Below are 22,528 nucleotides of genomic sequence, written 5' to 3' on the forward strand. Positions count from 1 at the left end.
TAGGAAAGCCTTCTCAAGCTCGGAGAGTGCAAGAGAGATGCAGGCCGCGCACCCGGAAATCTCGGTGCTTGGAGCCAATCTCAGCGTCTCCCAGGGGCAAAGCGAACGCCTCTCTGCCAAATCCAGCTTTGCAGACGCAGGCCGCTAGGCTGACTCTGCATTGGCGAAGGAAGCTCTCTCCTCCCGCTTCCTGCGAAATCTGCTTCTCAGCCTGAGCGAATCTCAGTGGGAACGGTCTTTCCTCTGGGGCCGTTGCTCCTGTGCCTGGGGCTGCCGCAAGGGCACCACCCTCACAGGGAAAGGCCAAACACACCCCACATGTCTTTGCTCCTCTGGAGAGCTGCATGCAACCTCAAACTCTCAGGAAGCTTCTCGGCTGAGACGCAGAAGCACTCTGGCTGGGGTCTCGCATCCCCTGCCTGGAGGCCCATGGTGCCTGTTTCTCCCTGGGCGTTGCTCCCCCACAGCGGCCAGGCAACATCTGCCCCATCTACCCTTCTGCTCTTCCCTTCCAGCTGACAGAGTTCTCCCTGCTCTACTCTAGCCCTAGGAAGTTTGGAGACAACCGGGCTCCTCCTCCTGTGCAAGGAGTCCCGGGGCCCAGTTGGACTGGAAAGGCGAAACCACAGGCAAGCCCAGGAAAGTGCTGAGTCATGTCTGACACACTCCCTCAGCCTGCTCCTTCATGGCTAGCGAGGCTGTGAGCTAGGAAAGTCTTTGGAAGCTCAGCAAGTGGCAGCGAGATGCAGGCCCCAACCCAGCAATCCCGGTGCTTGGAGCAGGTCTCAGCCTCCCAGTGCCAAAGCGAGCTCCTCTCTGCCAAATGCAGCTTTGCACACGCAGGCCGCTCTGCTGCCTCTGCATCCACGAAGGAAGCTTTCTATGCCCGTTCCTGCGAAATCTGCTTCCGCCTGAGGGAAAAGCCCTTGGAGAGGTCTTTGCTCAGGGGCAGTTGCTCCTGTGCCTGGGGAAGAGGGAAGGGCACCACACTCCCAAGGAAAGGCCAGACACACTCCACACGTCTTTGCTCCTCTGGAGGGCGGCATGGAGCCTCCAACTGGGAGGTCGCTTCTCAGCGGAGACGCAGGGGCATTCTGGCTCTGATCCCGCAGCCCCTGCCTGGAGGCCCACGGTGCCTGTTTCTCTCTGGGCGTTGCTTCCACAGTGCGGCCAAGCAACATCTTCACCATGGGCACAACAGCGCTTCCCTTCCGCCTGACAGACGTCTCAGTGCTCTGCTCTAGACCTCTGAAGTGGGGAGACAACCGAGCCCAGCCTCCTTTCCAAGGCGTCCTTCGCCTTCCATTGCACTGAAAGGCAATAGCACGGGGAAGCCTAGGAAGGGGCTGAGTCATGTCGGACACACTTCCTCAGCCTGCTCCTTTCAGGGAAGCAACGCTGGGAGCTAGGAAAGCCTTCTCAAGCTCGGAGAGTGCAAGAGAGATGCAGGCCGCGCACCCGGAAATCTCGGTGCTTGGAGCCAATCTCAGCGTCTCCCAGGGGCAAAAGGAACGCCTCTCTGCCCAATCCAGCTTTGCAGACGCAGGCCCCTAGGCTGCCTCTGCATTGGCGAAGGAAGCTCTCTCCTCCCGCTTCCTGCGAAATCTGCTTCTCAGCCTGAGCGAATCTCAGTGGGAAAGGTCTTTCCTCTGGGGCCGTTGCTCCTGTGCCTGGGGCTGCCGCAAGGGCACCACCCTCACAGGGAAAGGCCAAACACACCCCACATGTCTTTGCTCCTCTGGAGAGCTGCAGGCAACCTCAAACTCTCAGGAAGCTTCTCGGCTGAGACGCAGAAGCACTCTGGCTGGGGTCTCGCATCCCCTGCCTGGAGGCCCATGGTGCCTGTTTCTCCCTGGGCGTTGCTTCACCAGAGCGGCCAGGCAACATCTGCCCCATCTACCATTCTGCTCTTCCCTTCCAGCTGACAGAGTTCTCCCTGCTCTACTCTAGCCCTAGGAAGTGTGGAGACAACCGGGCTCCTCCTCCTGTGCAAGGAGTCCCGGGGCCCAGTTGGAGTGGAAAGGCAAAACCACAGGCAAGCCCAGGAAAGTGCTGAGTCATGTCTGACACACTCCCTCAGCCTGCTCCTTCATGGCTAGCGAGGCTGTGAGCTAGGAAAGTCTTTGGAAGCTCAGCAAGTGGCAGCGAGATGCAGGCCCCAACCCAGCAATCCCGGTGCTTGGAGCAGGTCTCACAGCCTCCCAGTGCCAAAGCGAGCTCCTCTCTGCCAAATGCAGCTTTGCACACGCAGGCCGCTCTGCGGCCTCTGCATCCACGAAGGAAGCTCTCTAGGCCCGCTTCCTGCGAAATCTGCTTCAGCCTGAGGGAAAAGCCCTTGGAGAGGTCTTTGCTCAGGGGCAGTTGCTCCTGTGCCTGGGGAAGAGGGAAGGGCACCACACTCCCAAGGAAAGGCCAGACACACTCCACACGTCTTTGCTCCTCTGGAGGGCGGCATGGAGCCTCCAACTAGGAGGTCGCTTCTCAGCGGAGACGCAGGGGCATTCTGGCTGTGATCCCGCAGCCCCTGCCTGGAGGCCCACGGTGCCTGTTTCTCTCTGGGCGTTGCTTCCACAGTGCGGCCAAGCAACATCTTCACCATGGGCACAACAGCGCTTCCCTTCCGCCTGACAGACGTCTCAGTGCTCTGCTCTAGACCTCTGAAGTGGGGAGACAACCGAGCCCAGCCTCCTTTCCAAGGCGTCCTGCGCCTTCCATTGCACTGAAAGGCAATAGCACGGGGAAGCCTAGGAAGGGGCTGAGTCATGTCGGACACACTTCCTCAGCCTGCTCCTTTCAGGGAAGCAACGCTGGGAGCTAGGAAAGCCTTCTCAAGCTCGGAGAGTGCAAGAGAGATGCAGGCCGCGCACCCGGAAATCTCGGTGCTTGGAACCAATCTCAGCGTCTCCCAGGGGCAAAGCGAACGCCTCTCTGCCAAATCCAGCTTTGCAGACGCAGGCCGCTAGGCTGCCTCTGCATTGGCGAAGGAAGCTCTCTCCTCCCGCTTCCTGCGAAATCTGCTTCTCAGCCTGAGCGAATCTCAGTGGGAACGGTCTTTCCTCTGGGGCCGTTGCTCCTGTGCCTGGGGCTGCCGCAAGGGCACCACCCTCACAGGGAAAGGCCAAACACACCCCACATGTCTTTGCTCCTCTGGAGAGCTGCAGGCAACCTCAAACTCTCAGGAAGCTTCTCGGCTGAGACGCAGAAGCACTCTGGCTGGGGTCTCGCATCCCCTGCCTGGAGGCCCATGGTGCCTGTTTCTCCCTAGGCGTTGCTTCACCAGAGCGGCCAGGCAACATCTGCCCCATCTACCCTTCTGCTCTTCCCTTCCAGCTGACAGAGTTTTCCCTGCTCTACTCTAGCCCTAGGAAGTTTGGAGACAACCGGGCTCCTCCTCCTGTGCAAGGAGTCCCGGGGCCCAGTTGGAGTGGAAAGGCGAAACCACAGGCAAGCCCAGGAAAGTGCTGAGTCATGTCTGACACACTCCCTCAGCCTGCTCCTTCATGGCTAGCGAGGCTGTGAGCTAGGAAAGTCTTTGGAAGCTCAGCAAGTGGCAGCGAGATGCAGGCCCCAACCCAGCAATCCCGGTGCTTGGAGCAGGTCTCACAGCCTCCCAGTGCCAAAGCGAGCTCCTCTCTGCCAAATGCAGCTTTGCACACGCAGGCCGCTCTGCTGCCTCTGCATCCACGAAGGAAGCTCTCTAGGCCCGTTCCTGCGAAATCTGCTTCCGCATGAGGGAAAAGCCCTTGGAGAGGTCTTTGCTCAGGGGCAGTTGCTCCTGTGCCTGGGGAAGAGGGAAGGGCACCACACTCCCAAGGAAAGGCCAGACACACTCCACACGTCTTTGCTCCTCTGGAGGGCGGCATGGAGCCTCCAACTGGGAGATCGCTTCTCAGCGGAGACGCAGGGGCATTCTGGCTCTGATCCCGCAGCCCCTGCCTGGAGGCCCACGGTGCCTGTTTCTCTCTGGGCGTTGCTTCCACAGTGCGGCCAAGCAACATCTTCACCATGGGCACAACAGCGCTTCCCTTCCGCCTGACAGACGTCTCAGTGCTCTGCTCTAGACCTCTGAAGTGGGGAGACAACCGAGCCCAGCCTCCTTTCCAAGGCGTCCTTCGCCTTCCATTGCACTGAAAGGCAATAGCACGGGGAAGCCTAGGAAGGGGCTGAGTCATGTCGGACACACTTCCTCAGCCTGCTCCTTTCAGGGAAGCAACGCTGGGAGCTAGGAAAGCCTTCTCAAGCTCGGAGAGTGCAAGAGAGATGCAGGCCGCGCACCCGGAAATCTCGGTGCTTGGAGCCAATCTCAGCGTCTCCCAGGGGCAAAAGGAACGCCTCTCTGCCCAATCCAGCTTTGCAGACGCAGGCCGCTAGGCTGCCTCTGCATTGGCGAAGGAAGCTCTCTCCTCCCGCTTCCTGCGAAATCTGCTTCTCAGCCTGAGCGAATCTCAGTGGGAACGGTCTTTCCTCTGGGGCCGTTGCTCCTGTGCCTGGGGCTGCCGCAAGGGCACCACCCTCACAGGGAAAGGCCAAACACACCCCACATGTCTTTGCTCCTCTGGAGAGCTGCAGGCAACCTCAAACTCTCAGGAAGCTTCTCGGCTGAGACGCAGAAGCACTCTGGCTGGGGTCTCGCATCCCCTGCCTGGAGGCCCATGGTGCCTGTTTCTCCCTGGGCGTTGCTTCACCAGAGCGGCCAGGCAACATCTGCCCCATCTACCCTTCTGCTCTTCCCTTCCAGCTGACAGAGTTCTCCCTGCTCTACTCTAGCCCTAGGAAGTGTGGAGACAACCGGGCTCCTCCTCCTGTGCAAGGAGTCCCGGGGCCCAGTTGGAGTGGAAAGGCAAAACCACAGGCAAGCCCAGGAAAGTGCTGAGTCATGTCTGACACACTCCCTCAGCCTGCTCCTTCATGGCTAGCGAGGCTGTGAGCTAGGAAAGTCTTTGGAAGCTCAGCAAGTGGCAGCGAGATGCAGGCCCCAACCCAGCAATCCCGGTGCTTGGAGCAGGTCTCACAGCCTCCCAGTGCCAAAGCGAGCTCCTCTCTGCCAAATGCAGCTTTGCACACGGAGGCCGCTCTGCGGCCTCTGCATCCACGAAGGAAGCTCTCTAGGCCCGCTTCCTTTGAAATCTGCTTCAGCCTGAGGGAAAAGCCCTTGGAGAGGTCTTTGCTCAGGGGCAGTTGCTCCTGTGCCTGGGGAAGAGGGAAGGGCACCACACTCCCAAGGAAAGGCCAGACACACTCCACACGTCTTTGCTCCTCTGGAGGGCGGCATGGAGCCTCCAACTAGGAGGTCGCTTCTCAGCGGAGACGCAGGGGCATTCTGGCTGTGATCCCGCAGCCCCTGCCTGGAGGCCCATGGTGCCTGTTTCTCTCTGGGCGTTGCTTCCACAGTGCGGCCAAGCAACATCTTCACCATGGGCACAACAGCGCTTCCCTTCCGCCTGACAGACGTCTCAGTGCTCTGCTCTAGACCTCTGAAGTGGGGAGACAACCGAGCCCAGCCTCCTTTCCAAGGCGTCCTGCGCCTTCCATTGCACTGAAAGGCAATAGCACGGGGAAGCCTAGGAAGGGGCTGAGTCATGTCGGACACACTTCCTCAGCCTGCTCCTTTCAGGGAAGCAACGCTGGGAGATAGGAAAGCCTTCTCAAGCTCGGAGAGTGCAAGAGAGATGCAGGCCGCGCACTCGGAAATCTCGGTGCTTGGAGCCAATCTCAGCGTCTCCCAGGGGCAAAGCGAACGCCTCTCTGCCCAATCCAGCTTTGCAGACGCAGGCCGCTAGGCTGCCTCTGCATTGGCGAAGGAAGCTCTCTCCTCCCGCTTCCTGCGAAATCTGCTTCTCAGCCTGAGCGAATCTCAGTGGGAACGGTCTTTCCTCTGGGGCCGTTGCTCCTGTGCCTGGGGCTGCCGCAAGGGAACCACCCTCCCAGGGAAAGGCCAAACACACCCCACATGTCTTTGCTCCTCTGGAGAGCTGCAGGCAACCTCAAACTCTCAGGAAGCTTCTCGGCTGAGACGCAGAAGCACTCTGGCTGGGGTCTCGCATCCCCTGCCTGGAGGCCCATGGTGCCTGTTTCTCCCTGGGCGTTGCTTCCCCAGAGCGGCCAGGCAACATCTGCCCCATCTACCCTTCTGCTCTTCCCTTCCAGCTGACAGAGTTCTCCCTGCTCTACTCTAGCCCTAGGAAGTTTGGAGACAACCGGGCTCCTCCTCCTGTGCAAGGAGTCCCGGGGCCCAGTTGGAGTGGAAAGGCAAAACCACAGGCAAGCCCAGGAAAGTGCTGAGTCATGTCTGACACACTCCCTCAGCCTGCTCCTTCATGGCTAGCGAGGCTGTGAGCTAGGAAAGTCTTTGGAAGCTCAGCAAGTGGCAGCGAGATGCAGGCCCCAACCCAGCAATCCCGGTGCTTGGAGCAGGTCTCACAGCCTCCCAGTGCCAAAGCGAGCTCCTCTCTGCCAAATGCAGCTTTGCACACGCAGGCCGCTCTGCTGCCTCTGCATCCACGAAGGAAGCTCTGTAGGCCCGCTTCCTGCGAAATCTGCTTCAGCCTGAGGGAAAAGCCCTTGGAGAGGTCTTTGCTCAGGGGCAGTTGCTCCTGTGCCTGGGGAAGAGGGAAGGGCACCACACTCCCAAGGAAAGGCCAGACACACTCCACACGTCTTTGCTCCTCTGGAGGGCGGCATGGAGCCTCCAACTGGGAGGTCGCTTCTCAGCGGAGACGCAGGGGCATTCTGGCTGTGATCCCGCAGCCCCTGCCTGGAGGCCCACGGTGCCTGTTTCTCTCTGGGCGTTGCTTCCACAGTGCGGCCAAGCAACATCTTCACCATGGGCACAACAGCGCTTCCCTTCCGCCTGACAGACGTCTCAGTGCTCTGCTCTAGACCTCTGAAGTGGGGAGACAACCGAGCCCAGCCTCCTTTCCAAGGAGTCCTGCGCCTTCCATTGCACTGAAAGGCAATAGCACGGGGAATCCTAGGAAGGGGCTGAGTCACGTCGGACACACTTCCTCAGCCTGCTCCTTTCAGGGAAGCAACGCTGGGAGCTAGGAAAGCCTTCTCAAGCTCGGAGAGTGCAAGAGAGATGCAGGCCGCGCACCCGGAAATCTCGGTGCTTGGAGCCCATCTCAGCATCTCCCAGGGGCAAAGCGAACGCCTCTCTGCCCAATCCAGCTTTGCAGACGCAGGCCGCTAGGCTGCCTCTGCCTTGGCGAAGGAAGCTCTCTCCTCCCGCTTCCTGCGAAATCTGCTTCTCAGCCTGAGCGAATCTCAGTGGGAACGGTCTTTCCTCTGGGGCCGTTGCTCCTGTGCCTGGGGCTGCCGCAAGGGCACCACCCTCACAGGGAAAGGCCAAACACACCCCACATGTCTTTGCTCCCCTGGAGAGCTGCAGGCAACCTCAAACTCTCAGGAAGCTTCTCGGCTGAGACGCAGAAGCACTCTGGCTGGGGTCTCGCATCCCCTGCCTGGAGGCCCATGGTGCCTGTTTCTCCCTGGGCGTTGCTTCCCCAGAGCCTCCAGGCAACATCTGCCCCATCTACCCTTCTGCTCTTCCCTTCCAGCTGACAGAGTTCTCCCTGCTCTACTCTAGCCCTAGGAAGTTTGGAGACAACCGGGCTCCTCCTCCTGTGCAAGGAGTCCCGGGGCCCAGTTGGAGTGGAAAGGCAAAACCACAGGCAAGCCCAGGAAAGTGCTGAGTCATGTCTGACACACTCCCTCAGCCTGCTCCTTCATGGCTAGCGAGGCTGTGAGCTAGGAAAGTCTTTGGAAGCTCAGCAAGTGGCAGCGAGATGCAGGCCCCAACCCAGCAATCCCGGTGCTTGGAGCAGGTCTCACAGCCTCCCAGTGCCAAAGCGAGCTCCTCTCTGCCAAATGCAGCTTTGCACACGCAGGCCGCTCTGCTGCCTCTGCATCCACGAAGGAAGCTCTCTAGGCCCGCTTCCTGCGAAATCTGCTTCAGCCTGAGGGAAAAGCCCTTGGAGAGGTCTTTGCTCAGGGGCAGTTGCTCCTGTGCCTGGGGAAGAGTGAAGGGCACCACACTCCCAAGGAAAGGCCAGACACACTCCACACGTCTTTGCTCCTCTGGAGGGCGGCATGGAGCCTCCAACTGGGAGGTTGCTTCTCAGCGGAGACGCAGGGGGATTCTGGCTGTGATCCCGCAGCCCCTGCCTGGAGGCCCACGGTGCCTGTTTCTCTCTGGGCGTTGCTTCCACAGTGCGGCCAAGCAACATCTTCACCATGGGCACAACAGCGCTTCCCTTCCGCCTGACAGACGTCTCAGTGCTCTGCTCTAGACCTCTGAAGTGGGGAGACAACCGAGCCCAGCCTCCTTTCCAAGGAGTCCTGCGCCTTCCATTGCCCTGAAAGGCAATAGCACGGGGAAGCCTAGGAAGGGGCTGAGTCATGTCGGACACACTTCCTCAGCCTGCTCCTTTCAGGGAAGCAACGCTGGGAACTAGGAAAGCCTTCTCAAGCTCGGAGAGTGCAAGAGAGATGCAGGCCGCGCACCCGGAAATCTCGGTGCTTGGAGCCCATCTCAGTGTCTCCCAGGGGCAAAGCGAACGCCTCTCTGCCCAATCCAGCTTTGCAGACGCAGGCCGCTAGGCTGCCTCTGCATTGGCGAAGGAAGCTCTCTCCTCCCGCTTCCTGCGAAATCTGCTTCTCAGCCTGAGCGAATCTCAGTGGGAACGGTCTTTCCTCTGGGGCCGTTGCTCCTGTGCCTGGGGCTGCCGCAAGGGCACCACCCTCACAGGGAAAGGCCAAACACACCCCACATGTCTTTGCTCCTCTGGAGAGCTGCAGGCAACCTCAAACTCTCAGGAAGCTTCTCGGCTGAGACGCAGAAGCACTCTGGCTGGGGTCTCGCATCCCCTGCCTGGAGGCCCATGGTGCCTGTTTCTCCCTGGGCGTTGCTTCACCAGAGCGGCCAGGCAACATCTGCCCCATCTACCCTTCTGCTCTTCCCTTCCAGCTGACAGAGTTCTCCCTGCTCTACTCTAGCCCTAGGAAGTGTGGAGACAACCGGGCTCCTCCTCCTGTGCAAGGAGTCCCGGGGCCCAGTTGGAGTGGAAAGGCAAAACCACAGGCAAGCCCAGGAAAGTGCTGAGTCATGTCTGACACACTCCCTCAGCCTGCTCCTTCATGGCTAGCGAGGCTGTGAGCTAGGAAAGTCTTTGGAAGCTCAGCAAGTGGCAGCGAGATGCAGGCCCCAACCCAGCAATCCCCGTGCTTGGAGCAGGTCTCACAGCCTCCCAGTGCCAAAGCGAGCTCCTCTCTGCCAAATGCAGCTTTGCACACGCAGGCCGCTCTGCGGCCTCTGCATCCACGAAGGAAGCTCTCTAGGCCCGCTTCCTGCGAAATCTGCTTCAGCCTGAGGGAAAAGCCCTTGGAGAGGTCTTTGCTCAGGGGCAGTTGCTCCTGTGCCTGGGGAAGAGGGAAGGGCACCACACTCCCAAGGAAAGGCCAGACACACTCCACACGTCTTTGCTCCTCTGGAGGGCGGCATGGAGCCTCCAACTAGGAGGTCGCTTCTCAGCGGAGACGCAGGGGCATTCTGGCTGTGATCCCGCAGCCCCTGCCTGGAGGCCCATGGTGCCTGTTTCTCTCTGGGCGTTGCTTCCACAGTGCGGCCAAGCAACATCTTCACCATGGGCACAACAGCGCTTCCCTTCCGCCTGACAGACGTCTCAGTGCTCTGCTCTAGACCTCTGAAGTGGGGAGACAACCGAGCCCAGCCTCCTTTCCAAGGCGTCCTGCGCCTTCCATTGCACTGAAAGGCAATAGCACGGGGAAGCCTAGGAAGGGGCTGAGTCATGTCGGACACACTTCCTCAGCCTGCTCCTTTCAGGGAAGCAACGCTGGGACATAGGAAAGCCTTCTCAAGCTCGGAGAGTGCAAGAGAGATGCAGGCCGCGCACTCGGAAATCTCGGTGCTTGGAGCCAATCTCAGCGTCTCCCAGGGGCAAAGCGAACGCCTCTCTGCCCAATCCAGCTTTGCAGACGCAGGCCGCTAGGCTGCCTCTGCATTGGCGAAGGAAGCTCTCTCCTCCCGCTTCCTGCGAAATCTGCTTCTCAGCCTGAGCGAATCTCAGTGGGAACGGTCTTTCCTCTGGGGCCGTTGCTCCTGTGCCTGGGGCTGCCGCAAGGGCACCACCCTCCCAGGGAAAGGCCAAACACACCCCACATGTCTTTGCTCCTCTGGAGAGCTGCAGGCAACCTCAAACTCTCAGGAAGCTTCTCGGCTGAGACGCAGAAGCACTCTGGCTGGGGTCTCGCATCCCCTGCCTGGAGGCCCATGGTGCCTGTTTCTCCCTGGGCGTTGCTTCCCCAGAGCGGCCAGGCAACATCTGCCCCATCTACCCTTCTGCTCTTCCCTTCCAGCTGACAGAGTTCTCCCTGCTCTACTCTAGCCCTAGGAAGTTTGGAGACAACCGGGCTCCTCCTCCTGTGCAAGGAGTCCCGGGGCCCAGTTGGAGTGGAAAGGCAAAACCACAGGCAAGCCCAGGAAAGTGCTGAGTCATGTCTGACACACTCCCTCAGCCTGCTCCTTCATGGCTAGCGAGGCTGTGAGCTAGGAAAGTCTTTGGAAGCTCAGCAAGTGGCAGCGAGATGCAGGCCCCAACCCAGCAATCCCGGTGCTTGGAGCAGGTCTCACAGCCTCCCAGTGCCAAAGCGAGCTCCTCTCTGCCAAATGCAGCTTTGCACACGCAGGCCGCTCTGCTGCCTCTGCATCCACGAAGGAAGCTCTGTAGGCCCGCTTCCTGCGAAATCTGCTTCAGCCTGAGGGAAAAGCCCTTGGAGAGGTCTTTGCTCAGGGGCAGTTGCTCCTGTGCCTGGGGAAGAGGGAAGGGCACCACACTCCCAAGGAAAGGCCAGACACACTCCACACGTCTTTGCTCCTCTGGAGGGCGGCATGGAGCCTCCAACTGGGAGGTCGCTTCTCAGCGGAGACGCAGGGGCATTCTGGCTGTGATCCCGCAGCCCCTGCCTGGAGGCCCACGGTGCCTGTTTCTCTCTGGGCGTTGCTTCCACAGTGCGGCCAAGCAACATCTTCACCATGGGCACAACAGCGCTTCCCTTCCGCCTGACAGACGTCTCAGTGCTCTGCTCTAGACCTCTGAAGTGGGGAGACAACCGAGCCCAGCCTCCTTTCCAAGGAGTCCTGCGCCTTCCATTGCACTGAAAGGCAATAGCACGGGGAAGCCTAGGAAGGGGCTGAGTCATGTCGGACACACTTCCTCAGCCTGCTCCTTTCAGGGAAGCAACGCTGGGAGCTAGGAAAGCCTTCTCAAGCTCGGAGAGTGCAAGAGAGATGCAGGCCATGCACCCGGAAATCTCGGTGCTTGGAGCCAATCTCAGCGTCTCCCAGGGGCAAAGCGAACGCCTCTCTGCCCAATCCAGCTTTGCAGACGCAGGCCGCTAGGCTGCCTCTGCATTGGCGAAGGAAGCTCTCTCCTCCCGCTTCCTGCGAAATCTGCTTCTCAGCCTGAGCGAATCTCAGTGGGAACGGTCTTTCCTCTGGGGCCGTTGCTCCTGTGCCTGAGGATGCCGCAAGGACACCACCCTCACAGGGAAAGTATAAACACACCCCACATGTCTTTGCTCCTCTGGAGAGCTGCAGGCAACCTCAAACTCTCAGGAAGCTTCTCGGCTGAGACGCAGAAGCACTCTGGCTGGGGTCTCGCATCCCCTGCCTGGAGGCCCATGGTGCCTGTTTCTCCCTGGGCGTTGCTTCACCAGAGCGGCCAGGCAACATCTGCCCCATCTACCCTTCTGCTCTTCCCTTCCAGCTGACAGAGTTCTCCCTGCTCTACTCTAGCCCTAGGAAGTTTGGAGACAACCGGGCTCCTCCTCCTGTGCAAGGAGTCCCGGGGCCCAGTTGGAGTGGAAAGGCAAAACCACAGGCAAGCCCAGGAAAGTGCTGAGTCATGTCTGACACACTCCCTCAGCCTGCTCCTTCATGGCTAGCGAGGCTGTGAGCTAGGAAAGTCTTTGGAAGCTCAGCAAGTGGCAGCGAGATGCAGGCCCCAACCCAGCAATCCCGGTGCTTGGAGCAGGTCTCACAGCCTCCCAGTGCCAAAGCGAGCTCCTCTCTGCCAAATGCAGCTTTGCACACGCAGGCCGCTCTGCTGCCTCTGCATCCATGAAGGAAGCTCTCTAGGCCCGCTTCCTGCGAAATCTGCTTCAGCCTGAGGCAAAAGCCCTTGGAGAGGTCTTTGCTCAGGGGCAGTTGCTCCTGTGCCTGGGGAAGAGGGAAGGGCACCACACTCCCAAGGAAAGGCCAGACACACTCCACACGTCTTTGCTCCTCTGGAGGGCGGCATGGAGCCTCCAACTGGGAGGTCGCTTCTCAGCGGAGACGCAGGGGCATTCTGGCTGTGATCCCGCAGCCCCTGCCTGGAGGCCCACGGTGCCTGTTTCTCTCTGGGCGTTGCTTCCACAGTGCGGCCAAGCAACATCTTCACCATGGGCACAACAGCGCTTCCCTTCCGCCTGACAGACGTCTCAGTGCTCTGCTCTAGACCTCTGAAGTGGGGAGACAACCGAGCCCAGCCTCCTTTCCAAGGAGTCCTGCGCCTTCCATTGCACTGAAAGGCAATAGCACGGGGAAGCCTAGGAAGGGGCTGAGTCATGTCGGACACACTTCCTCAGCCTGCTCCTTTCAGGGAAGCAACGCTGGGAGCTAGGAAAGCCTTCTCAAGCTCGGAGAGTGCAAGAGAGATGCAGGCCGCGCACCCGGAAATCTCGGTGCTTGGAGGCAATCTCAGCGTCTCCCAGGGGCAAAGCGAACGCCTCTCTGCCCAATCCAGCTTTGCAGACGCAGGCCGCTAGGCTGCCTCTGCATTGGCGAAGGAAGCTCTCTCCTCCCGCTTCCTGCGAAATCTGCTTCTCAGCCTGAGCGAATCTCAGTGGGAACGGTCTTTCCTCTGGGGCCGTTGCTCCTGTGCCTGGGGCTGCCGCAAGGGCACCACCCTCACAGGGAAAGGCCAAACACACCCCACATGTCTTTGCTCCTCTGGAGAGCTGCAGGCAACCTCAAACTCTCAGGAAGCTTCTCGGCTGAGACGCAGAAGCACTCTGGCTGGGGTCTCGCATCCCCTGCCTGGAGGCCCATGGTGCCTGTTTCTCCCTGGGCGTTGCTTCACCAGAGCGGCCAGGCAACCTCTGCCCCATCTACCCTTCTGCTCTTCCCTTCCAGCTGACAGAGTTCTCCCTGCTCTACTCTAGCCCTAGGAAGTTTGGAGACAACCGGGCTCCTCCTCCTGTGCAAGGAGTCCCGGGGCCCAGTTGGAGTGGAAAGGCAAAACCACAGGCAAGCCCAGGAAAGTGCTGAGTCATGTCTGACACACTCCCTCAGCCTGCTCCTTCATGGCTAGCGAGGCTGTGAGCTAGGAAAGTCTTTGGAAGCTCAGCAAGTGGCAGCGAGATGCAGGCCCCAACCCAGCAATCCCGGTGCTTGGAGCAGGTCTCACAGCCTCCCAGTGCCAAAGCGAGCTCCTCTCTGCCAAATGCAGCTTTGCACACGCAGGCCGCTCTGCGGCCTCTGCATGCACGAAGGAAGCTCTCTAGGCCCGCTTCCTGCGAAATCTGCTTCAGCCTGAGGGAAAAGCCCTTGGGGAGGTCTTTGCTCAGGGGCAGTTGCTCCTGTGCCTGGGGAAGAGGGAAGGGCACCACACTCCCAAGGAAAGGCCAGACACACTCCACACGTCTTTGCTCCTCTGGAGGGCGGCATGGAGCCTCCAACTGGGAGGTCGCTTCTCAGCGGAGACGCAGGGGCATTCTGGCTCTGATCCAGCAGCCCCTGCCTGGAGGCCCTCGGTGCCTGTTTCTCTCTGGGCGTTGCTTCCACAGTGCGGCCAAGCAACATCTTCACCATGGGCACAACAGCGCTTCCCTTCCGCCTGACAGACGTCTCAGTGCTCTGCTCTAGACCTCTGAAGTGGGGAGACAACCGAGCCCAGCCTCCTTTCCAAGGAGTCCTGCGCCTTCCATTGCACTGAAAGGCAATAGCACGGGGAAGCCTAGGAAGGGGCTGAGTCATGTCGGACACACTTCCTCAGCCTGCTCCTTTCAGGGAAGCAACGCTGGGAGCTAGGAAAGCCTTCTCAAGCTCGGAGAGTGCAAGAGAGATGCAGGCCATGCACCCGGAAATCTCGGTGCTTGGAGCCAATCTCAGCGTCTCCCAGGGGCAAAGCGAACGCCTCTCTGCCCAATCCAGCTTTGCAGACGCAGGCCGCTAGGCTGCCTCTGCATTGGCGAAGGAAGCTCTCTCCTCCCGCTTCCTGCGAAATCTGCTTCTCAGCCTGAGCGAATCTCAGTGGGAACGGTCTTTCCTCTGGGGCCGTTGCTCCTGTGCCTGAGGCTGCCGCAAGGACACCACCCTCACAGGGAAAGGATAAACACACCCCACATGTCTTTGCTCCTCTGGAGAGCTGCAGGCAACCTCAAACTCTCAGGAAGCTTCTCGGCTGAGACGCAGAAGCACTCTGGCTGGGGTCTCGCATCCCCTGCCTGGAGGCCCATGGTGCCTGTTTCTCCCTGGGCGTTGCTTCACCAGAGCGGCCAGGCAACATCTGCCCCATCTACCCTTCTGCTCTTCCCTTCCAGCTGACAGAGTTCTCCCTGCTCTACTCTAGCCCTAGGAAGTTTGGAGACAACCGGGCTCCTCCTCCTGTGCAAGGAGTCCCGGGGCCCAGTTGGAGTGGAAAGGCAAAACCACAGGCAAGCCCAGGAAAGTGCTGAGTCATGTCTGACACACTCCCTCAGCCTGCTCCTTCATGGCTAGCGAGGCTGTGAGCTAGGAAAGTCTTTGGAAGCTCAGCAAGTGGCAGCGAGATGCAGGCCCCAACCCAGCAATCCCGGTGCTTGGAGCAGGTCTCACAGCCTCCGAGTGCCAAAGCGAGCTCCTCTCTGCCAAATGCAGCTTTGCACACGCAGGCCGCTCTGCTGCCTCTGCATCCATGAAGGAAGCTCTCTAGGCCCGCTTCCTGCGAAATCTGCTTCAGCCTGAGGCAAAAGCCCTTGGAGAGGTCTTTGCTCAGGGGCAGTTGCTCCTGTGCCTGGGGAAGAGGGAAGGGCACCACACTCCCAAGGAAAGGCCAGACACACTCCACACGTCTTTGCTCCTCTGGAGGGCGGCATGGAGCCTCCAACTGGGAGGTCGCTTCTCAGCGGAGACGCAGGGGCATTCTGGCTGTGATCCCGCAGCCCCTGCCTGGAGGCCCACGGTGCCTGTTTCTCTCTGGGCGTTGCTTCCACAGTGCGGCCAAGCAACATCTTCACCATGGGCACAACAGCGCTTCCCTTCCGCCTGACAGACGTCTCAGTGCTCTGCTCTAGACCTCTGAAGTGGGGAGACAACCGAGCCCAGCCTCCTTTCCAAGGAGTCCTGCGCCTTCCATTGCACTGAAAGGCAATAGCACGGGGAAGCCTAGGAAGGGGCTGAGTCATGTCGGACACACTTCCTCAGCCTGCTCCTTTCAGGGAAGCAACGCTGGGAGCTAGGAAAGCCTTCTCAAGCTCGGAGAGTGCAAGAGAGATGCAGGCCGCGCACCCGGAAATCTCGGTGCTTGGAGGCAATCTCAGCGTCTCCCAGGGGCAAAGCGAACGCCTCTCTGCCCAATCCAGCTTTGCAGACGCAGGCCGCTAGGCTGCCTCTGCATTGGCGAAGGAAGCTCTCTCCTCCCGCTTCCTGCGAAATCTGCTTCTCAGCCTGAGCGAATCTCAGTGGGAACGGTCTTTCCTCTGGGGCCGTTGCTCCTGTGCCTGGGGCTGCCGCAAGGGCACCACCCTCACAGGGAAAGGCCAAACACACCCCACATGTCTTTGCTCCTCTGGAGAGCTGCAGGCAACCTCAAACTCTCAGGAAGCTTCTCGGCTGAGACGCAGAAGCACTCTGGCTGGGGTCTCGCATCCCCTGCCTGGAGGCCCATGGTGCCTGTTTCTCCCTGGGCGTTGCTTCACCAGAGCGGCCAGGCAACCTCTGCCCCATCTACCCTTCTGCTCTTCCCTTCCAGCTGACAGAGTTCTCCCTGCTCTACTCTAGCCCTAGGAAGTTTGGAGACAACCGGGCTCCTCCTCCTGTGCAAGGAGTCCCGGGGCCCAGTTGGAGTGGAAAGGCAAAACCACAGGCAAGCCCAGGAAAGTGCTGAGTCATGTCTGACACACTCCCTCAGCCTGCTCCTTCATGGCTAGCGAGGCTGTGAGCTAGGAAAGTCTTTGGAAGCTCAGCAAGTGGCAGCGAGATGCAGGCCCCAACCCAGCAATCCCGGTGCTTGGAGCAGGTCTCACAGCCTCCCAGTGCCAAAGCGAGCTCCTCTCTGCCAAATGCAGCTTTGCACACGCAGGCCGCTCTGCTGCCTCTGCATCCACGAAGGAAGCTCTCTAGGCCCGCTTCCTGCGAAAACTGCTTCAGCCTGAGGCAAAAGCCCTTGGAGAGGTCTTTGCTCAGGGGCAGTTGCTCCTGTGCCTGGGGAAGAGGGAAGGGCACCACACTCCCAAGGAAAGGCCAGACACACTCCACACGTCTTTGCTCCTCTGGAGGGCGGCATGGAGCCTCCAACTGGGAGGTCGCTTCTCAGCGGAGACGCAGGGGCATTCTGGCTCTGATCCCGCAGCCCCTGCCTGGAGGCCCACGGTGCCTGTTTCTCTCTGGGCGTTGCTTCCACAGTGCGGCCAAGCAACATCTTCACCATGGGCACAACAGCGCTTCCCTTCCGCCTGACAGACGTCTCAGTGCTCTGCTCTAGACCTCTGAAGTGGGGAGACAACCGAGCCCAGCCTCCTTTCCAAGGAGTCCTGCGCCTTCCATTGCACTGAAAGGCAATAGCTCGGGGAAGCCTAGGAAGGGACTGAGTCATGTCGGACACACTTCCTCAGCCTGCTCCTTTCAGGGAAGCAACGCTGGGAGCTAGGAAAGCCTTCTCAAGCTCGGAGAGTGCAAGAGAGATGCAGGCCGCGCACCCGGAAATCTCGGTGCTTGGAGCCAATCTCAGCGTCTCCCAGGGGCAAAGCGAACGCCTCTCTGCCCAATCCAGCTTTGCAGACGCAGGCCGCTAGGCTGCCTCTGCATTGGCGAAGGAAGCTCTCTCCTCCCGCTTCCTGCGAAATCTTCTTCTCAGCCTGAGCGAATCTCAGTGGGAACGGTCTTTCCTCTGGGGCCGTTGCTCCTGTGCCTGGGGCTGCCGCAAGGGCACCACCCTCACAGGGAAAGGCCAAACACACCCCACATGTCTTTGCTCCTCTGGAGAGCTGCAGGCAACCTGAAACTCTCAGGAAGCTTCTCGGCTGAGACGCAGAAGCACTCTGGCTGGGGTCTCGTATCCCCTGCCTGGAGGCCCATGGTGCCTGTTTCTCCCTGGGCGTTGCTTCACCAGAGCGGCCAGGCAACATCTGCCCCATCTACCCTTCTGCTCTTCCCTTCCAGCTGACAGAGTTCTCCCTGCTCTACTCTAGCCCTAGGAAGTTTGGAGACACCCGGGTTCCTCCTCCTGTGCAAGGAGTCCCGGGGCCCAGTTGGAGTGGAAAGGCAAAAAAACAGGCAAGCCCAGGAAAGTGCTGAGTCATGTCTGACACACTCCCTCAGCCTGCTCCTTCATGGCTAGCGAGGCTGTGAGCTAGGAAAGTCTTTGGAAGCTCAGCAAGTGGCAGCGAGATGCAGGCCCCAACCCAGCAATCCCGGTGCTTGGAGCAGGTCTCACAGCCTCCCAGTGCCAAAGCGAGCTCCTCTCTGCCAAATGCAGCTTTGCACACGCAGGCCGCTCTGCTGCCTCTGCATCCACGAAGGAAGCTCTCTAGGCCCGCTTCCTGCGAAATCTGCTTCAGCCTGAGGCAAAAGCCCTTGGAGAGGTCTTTGCTCAGGGGCAGTTGCTCCTGTGCCTGGGGAAGAGGGAAGGGCACCACACTCCCAAGGAAAGGCCAGACACACTCCACACGTCTTTGCTCCTCTGGAGGGCGGCATGGAGCCTCCAACTGGGAGGTCGCTTCTCAGCGGAGACGCAGGGGCATTCTGGCTCTGATCCCGCAGCCCCTGCCTGGAGGTCCACGGTGCCTGTTTCTCTCTGGGCGTTGCTTCCACAGTGCGGCCAAGCAACATCTTCACCATGGGCACAACAGCGCTTCCCTTCCGCCTGACAGACGTCTCAGTGCTCTGCTCTAGACCTCTGAAGTGGGGAGACAACCGAGCCCAGCCTCCTTTCCAAGGCGTCCTGCGCCTTCCATTGCACTGAAAGGCAATAGCACGGGGAAGCCTAGGAAGGGGCTGAGTCATGTCGGACACACTTCCTCAGCCTGCTCCTTTCAGGGAAGCAACGCTGGGAGCTAGGAAAGCCTTCTCAAGCTCGGAGAGTGCAAGAGAGATGCAGGCCGCGCACCCGGAAATCTCGGTGCTTGGAGCCCATCTCAGCGTCTCCCAGGGGCAAAAGGAACGCCTCTCTGCCCAATCCAGCTTTGCAGACGCAGGCCGCTAGGCTGCCTCTGCATTGGCGAAGGAAGCTCTCTCCTCCCGCTTCCTGCGAAATCTTCTTCTCAGCCTGAGCGAATCTCAGTGGGAACGGTCTTTCCTCTGGGGCCGTTGCTCCTGTGCCTGGGGCTGCCGCAAGGGCACCACCCTCACAGGGAAAGGCCAAACACACCCCACATGTCTTTGCTCCTCTGGAGAGCTGCAGGCAACCTGAAACTCTCAGGAAGCTTCTCGGCTGAGACGCAGAAGCACTCTGGCTGGGGTCTCGCATCCCCTGCCTGGAGGCCCATGGTGCCTGTTTCTCCCTGGGCGTTGCTTCACCAGAGCGGCCAGGCAACATCTGCCCCATCTACCCTTCTGCTCTTCCCTTCCAGCTGACAGAGTTCTCCCTGCTCTACTCTAGCCCTAGGAAGTTTGGAGACACCCGGGTTCCTCCTCCTGTGCAAGGAGTCCCGGGGCCCAGTTGGAGTGGAAAGGCAAAAAAACAGGCAAGCCCAGGAAAGTGCTGAGTCATGTCTGACACACTCCCTCAGCCTGCTCCTTCATGGCTAGCGAGGCTGTGAGCTAGGAAAGTCTTTGGAAGCTCAGCAAGTGGCAGCGAGATGCAGGCCCCAACCCAGCAATCCCGGTGCTTGGAGCAGGTCTCACAGCCTCCCAGTGCCAAAGCGAGCTCCTCTCTGCCAAATGCAGCTTTGCACACGCAGGCCGCTCTGCTGCCTCTGCATCCACGAAGGAAGCTCTCTAGGCCCGCTTCCTGCGAAATCTGCTTCAGCCTGAGGCAAAAGCCCTTGGAGAGGTCTTTGCTCAGGGGCAGTTGCTCCTGTGCCTGGGGAAGAGGGAAGGGCACCACACTCCCAAGGAAAGGCCAGACACACTCCACACGTCTTTGCTCCTCTGGAGGGCGGCATGGAGCCTCCAACTGGGAGGTCGCTTCTCAGCGGAGACGCAGGGGCATTCTGGCTCTGATCCCGCAGCCCCTGCCTGGAGGTCCACGGTGCCTGTTTCTCTCTGGGCGTTGCTTCCACAGTGCGGCCAAGCAACATCTTCACCATGGGCACAACAGCGCTTCCCTTCCGCCTGACAGACGTCTCAGTGCTCTGCTCTAGACCTCTGAAGTGGGGAGACAACCGAGCCCAGCCTCCTTTCCAAGGCGTCCTGCGCCTTCCATTGCACTGAAAGGCAATAGCACGGGGAAGCCTAGGAAGGGGCTGAGTCATGTCGGACACACTTCCTCAGCCTGCTCCTTTCAGGGAAGCAACGCTGGGAGCTAGGAAAGCCTTCTCAAGCTCGGAGAGTGCAAGAGAGATGCAGGCCGCGCACCCGGAAATCTCGGTGCTTGGAGCCCATCTCAGCGTCTCCCAGGGGCAAAAGGAACGCCTCTCTGCCCAATCCAGCTTTGCAGACGCAGGCCGCTAGGCTGCCTCTGCATTGGCGAAGGAAGCTCTCTCCTCCCGCTTCCTGCGAAATCTGCTTCTCAGCCTGAGCGAATCTCAGTGGGAACGGTCTTTCCTCTGGGGCCGTTGCTCCTGTGCCTGGGGCTGCTGCAAGGGCACCACCCTCACAGGGAAAGGCCAAACACACCCCACATGTCTTTGCTCCTCTGGAGAGCTGCAGGCAACCTCAAACTCTCAGGAAGCTTCTCGGCTGAGACGCAGAAGCACTCTGGCTGGGGTCTCGCATCCCCTGCCTGGAGGCCCATGGTGCCTGTTTCTCCCTGGGCGTTGCTTCACCAGAGCGGCCAGGCAACATCTGCCCCATCTACCCTTCTGCTCTTCCCTTCCAGCTGACAGAGTTCTCCCTGCTCTACTCTAGCCCTAGGAAGTGTGGAGACACCCGGGCTCCTCCTCCTGTGCAAGGATTCCCGGGGCCCAGTTGGAGTGGAAAGGCAAAACCACAGGCAAGCCCAGGAAAGTGCTGAGTCATGTCTGACACACTCCCTCAGCCTGCTCCTTCATGGCTAGCGAGGCTGTGAGCTAGGAAAGTCTTTGGAAGCTCAGCAAGTGGCAGCGAGATGCAGGCCCCAACCCAGCAATCCCGGTGCTTGGAGCAGGTCTCACAGCCTCCCAGTGCCAAAGCGAGCTCCTCTCTGCCAAATGCAGCTTTGCACACGCAGGCCGCTCTGCGGCCTCTGCATCCACGAAGGAAGCTTTCTATGCCCGTTCCTGCGAAATCTGCTTCAGCCTGAGGGAAAAGCCCTTGGAGAGGTCTTTGCTCAGGGGCAGTTGCTCCTGTGCCTGGGGAAGAGGGAAGGGCACCACACTCCCAAGGAAAGGCCAGACCCACTCCACACGTCTTTGCTCCTCTGGAGGGCGGCATGGAGCCTCCAACTGGGAGGTCGCTTCTCAGCGGAGACGCAGGGGCATTCTGGCTGTGATCCCGCAGCCCCTGCCTGGAGGCCCACGGTGCCTGTTTCTCTCTGGGCGTTGCTTCCACAGTGCGGCCAAGCAACATCTTCACCATGGGCACAACAGCGCTTCCCTTCCGCCTGACAGACGTCTCAGTGCTCTGCTCTAGACCTCTGAAGTGGGGAGACAACCGAGCCCAGCCTCCTTTCCAAGGCGTCCTGCGCCTTCCATTGCACTGAAAGGCAATAGCACGGGGAAGCCTAGGAAGGGGCTGAGTCATGTCGGACACACTTCCTCAGCCTGCTCCTTTCAGGGAAGCAACGCTGGGAGCTAGGAAAGCCTTCTCAAGCTCGGAGAGTGCAAGAGAGATGCAGGCCGCGCACCCGGAAATCTCGGTGCTTGGAGCCAATCTCAGCGTCTCCCAGGGGCAAAGCGAACGCCTCTCTGCCCAATCCAGCTTTGCAGACGCAGGCCGCTAGGCTGCCCTTGCATTGGCGAAGGAAGCTCTCTCCTCCCGCTTCCTGCGAAATCTGCTTCTCAGCCTGAGCGAATCTCAGTGGGAACGGTCTTTCCTCTGGGGCCGTTGCTCCTGTGCCTGGGGCTGCCGCAAGGGCACCACCCTCACAGGGAAAGGCCAAACACACCCCACATGTCTTTGCTCCTCTGGAGAGCTGCATGCAACCTCAAACTCTCAGGAAGCTTCTCGGCTGAGACGCAGAAGCACTCTGGCTGGGGTCTCGCATCCCCTGCCTGGAGGCCCATGGTGCCTGTTTCTCCCTGGGCGTTGCTTCACCAGAGCGGCCAGGCAACATCTGCCCCATCTACCCTTCTGCTCTTCCCTTCCAGCTGACAGAGTTCTCCCTGCTCTACTCTAGCCCTAGGAAGTTTGGAGACAACCGGGCTCCTCCTCCTGTGCAAGGAGTCCCGGGGCCCAGTTGGAGTGGAAAGGCGAAACCACAGGCAAGCCCAGGAAAGTGCTGAATCATGTCTGACACACTCCCTCAGCCTGCTCCTTCATGGCTAGCGAGGCTGTGAGCTAGGAAAGTCTTTGGAAGCTCAGCAAGTGGCAGCGAGATGCAGGCCCCAACCCAGCAATCCCGGTGCTTGGAGCAGGTCTCAGCCTCCCAGTGCCAAAGCGAGCTCCTCTCTGCCAAATGCAGCTTTGCACACGCAGGCCGCTCTGCTGCCTCTGCATCCACGAAGGAAGCTCTCTAGGCCCGTTCCTGCGAAATCTGCTTCCGCCTGAGGGAAAAGCCCTTGGAGAGGTCTTTGCTCAGGGGCAGTTGCTCCTGTGCCTGGGGAAGAGGGAAGGGCACCACACTCCCAAGGAAAGGCCAGACACACTCCACACGTCTTTGCTCCTCTGGAGGGCGGCATGGAGCCTCCAACTGGGAGGTCGCTTCTCAGCGGAGACGCAGGGGCATTCTGGCTGTGATCCCGCAGCCCCTGCCTGGAGGCTCACGGTGCCTGTTTCTCTCTGGGCGTTGCTTCCACAGTGAGGCCAAGCAACATCTTCACCATGGGCACAACAGCGCTTCCCTTCCGCCTGACAGACGTCTCAGTGCTCTGCTCTAGACCTCTGAAGTGGGGAGACAACCGAGCCCAGCCTCCTTTCCAAGGCGTCCTGCGCCTTCCATTGCACTGAAAGGCAATAGCACGGGGAAGCCTAGGAAGGGGCTGAGTCATGTCGGACACACTTCCTCAGCCTGCTCCTTTCAGGGAAGCAACG

Source organism: Moschus berezovskii, chromosome X (genome assembly GCF_049115385.1).
Source record: "Moschus berezovskii isolate FMDL1 chromosome X, NW_MosBer_1.0, whole genome shotgun sequence".
Taxonomy (NCBI): domain Eukaryota; kingdom Metazoa; phylum Chordata; class Mammalia; order Artiodactyla; family Moschidae; genus Moschus; species Moschus berezovskii.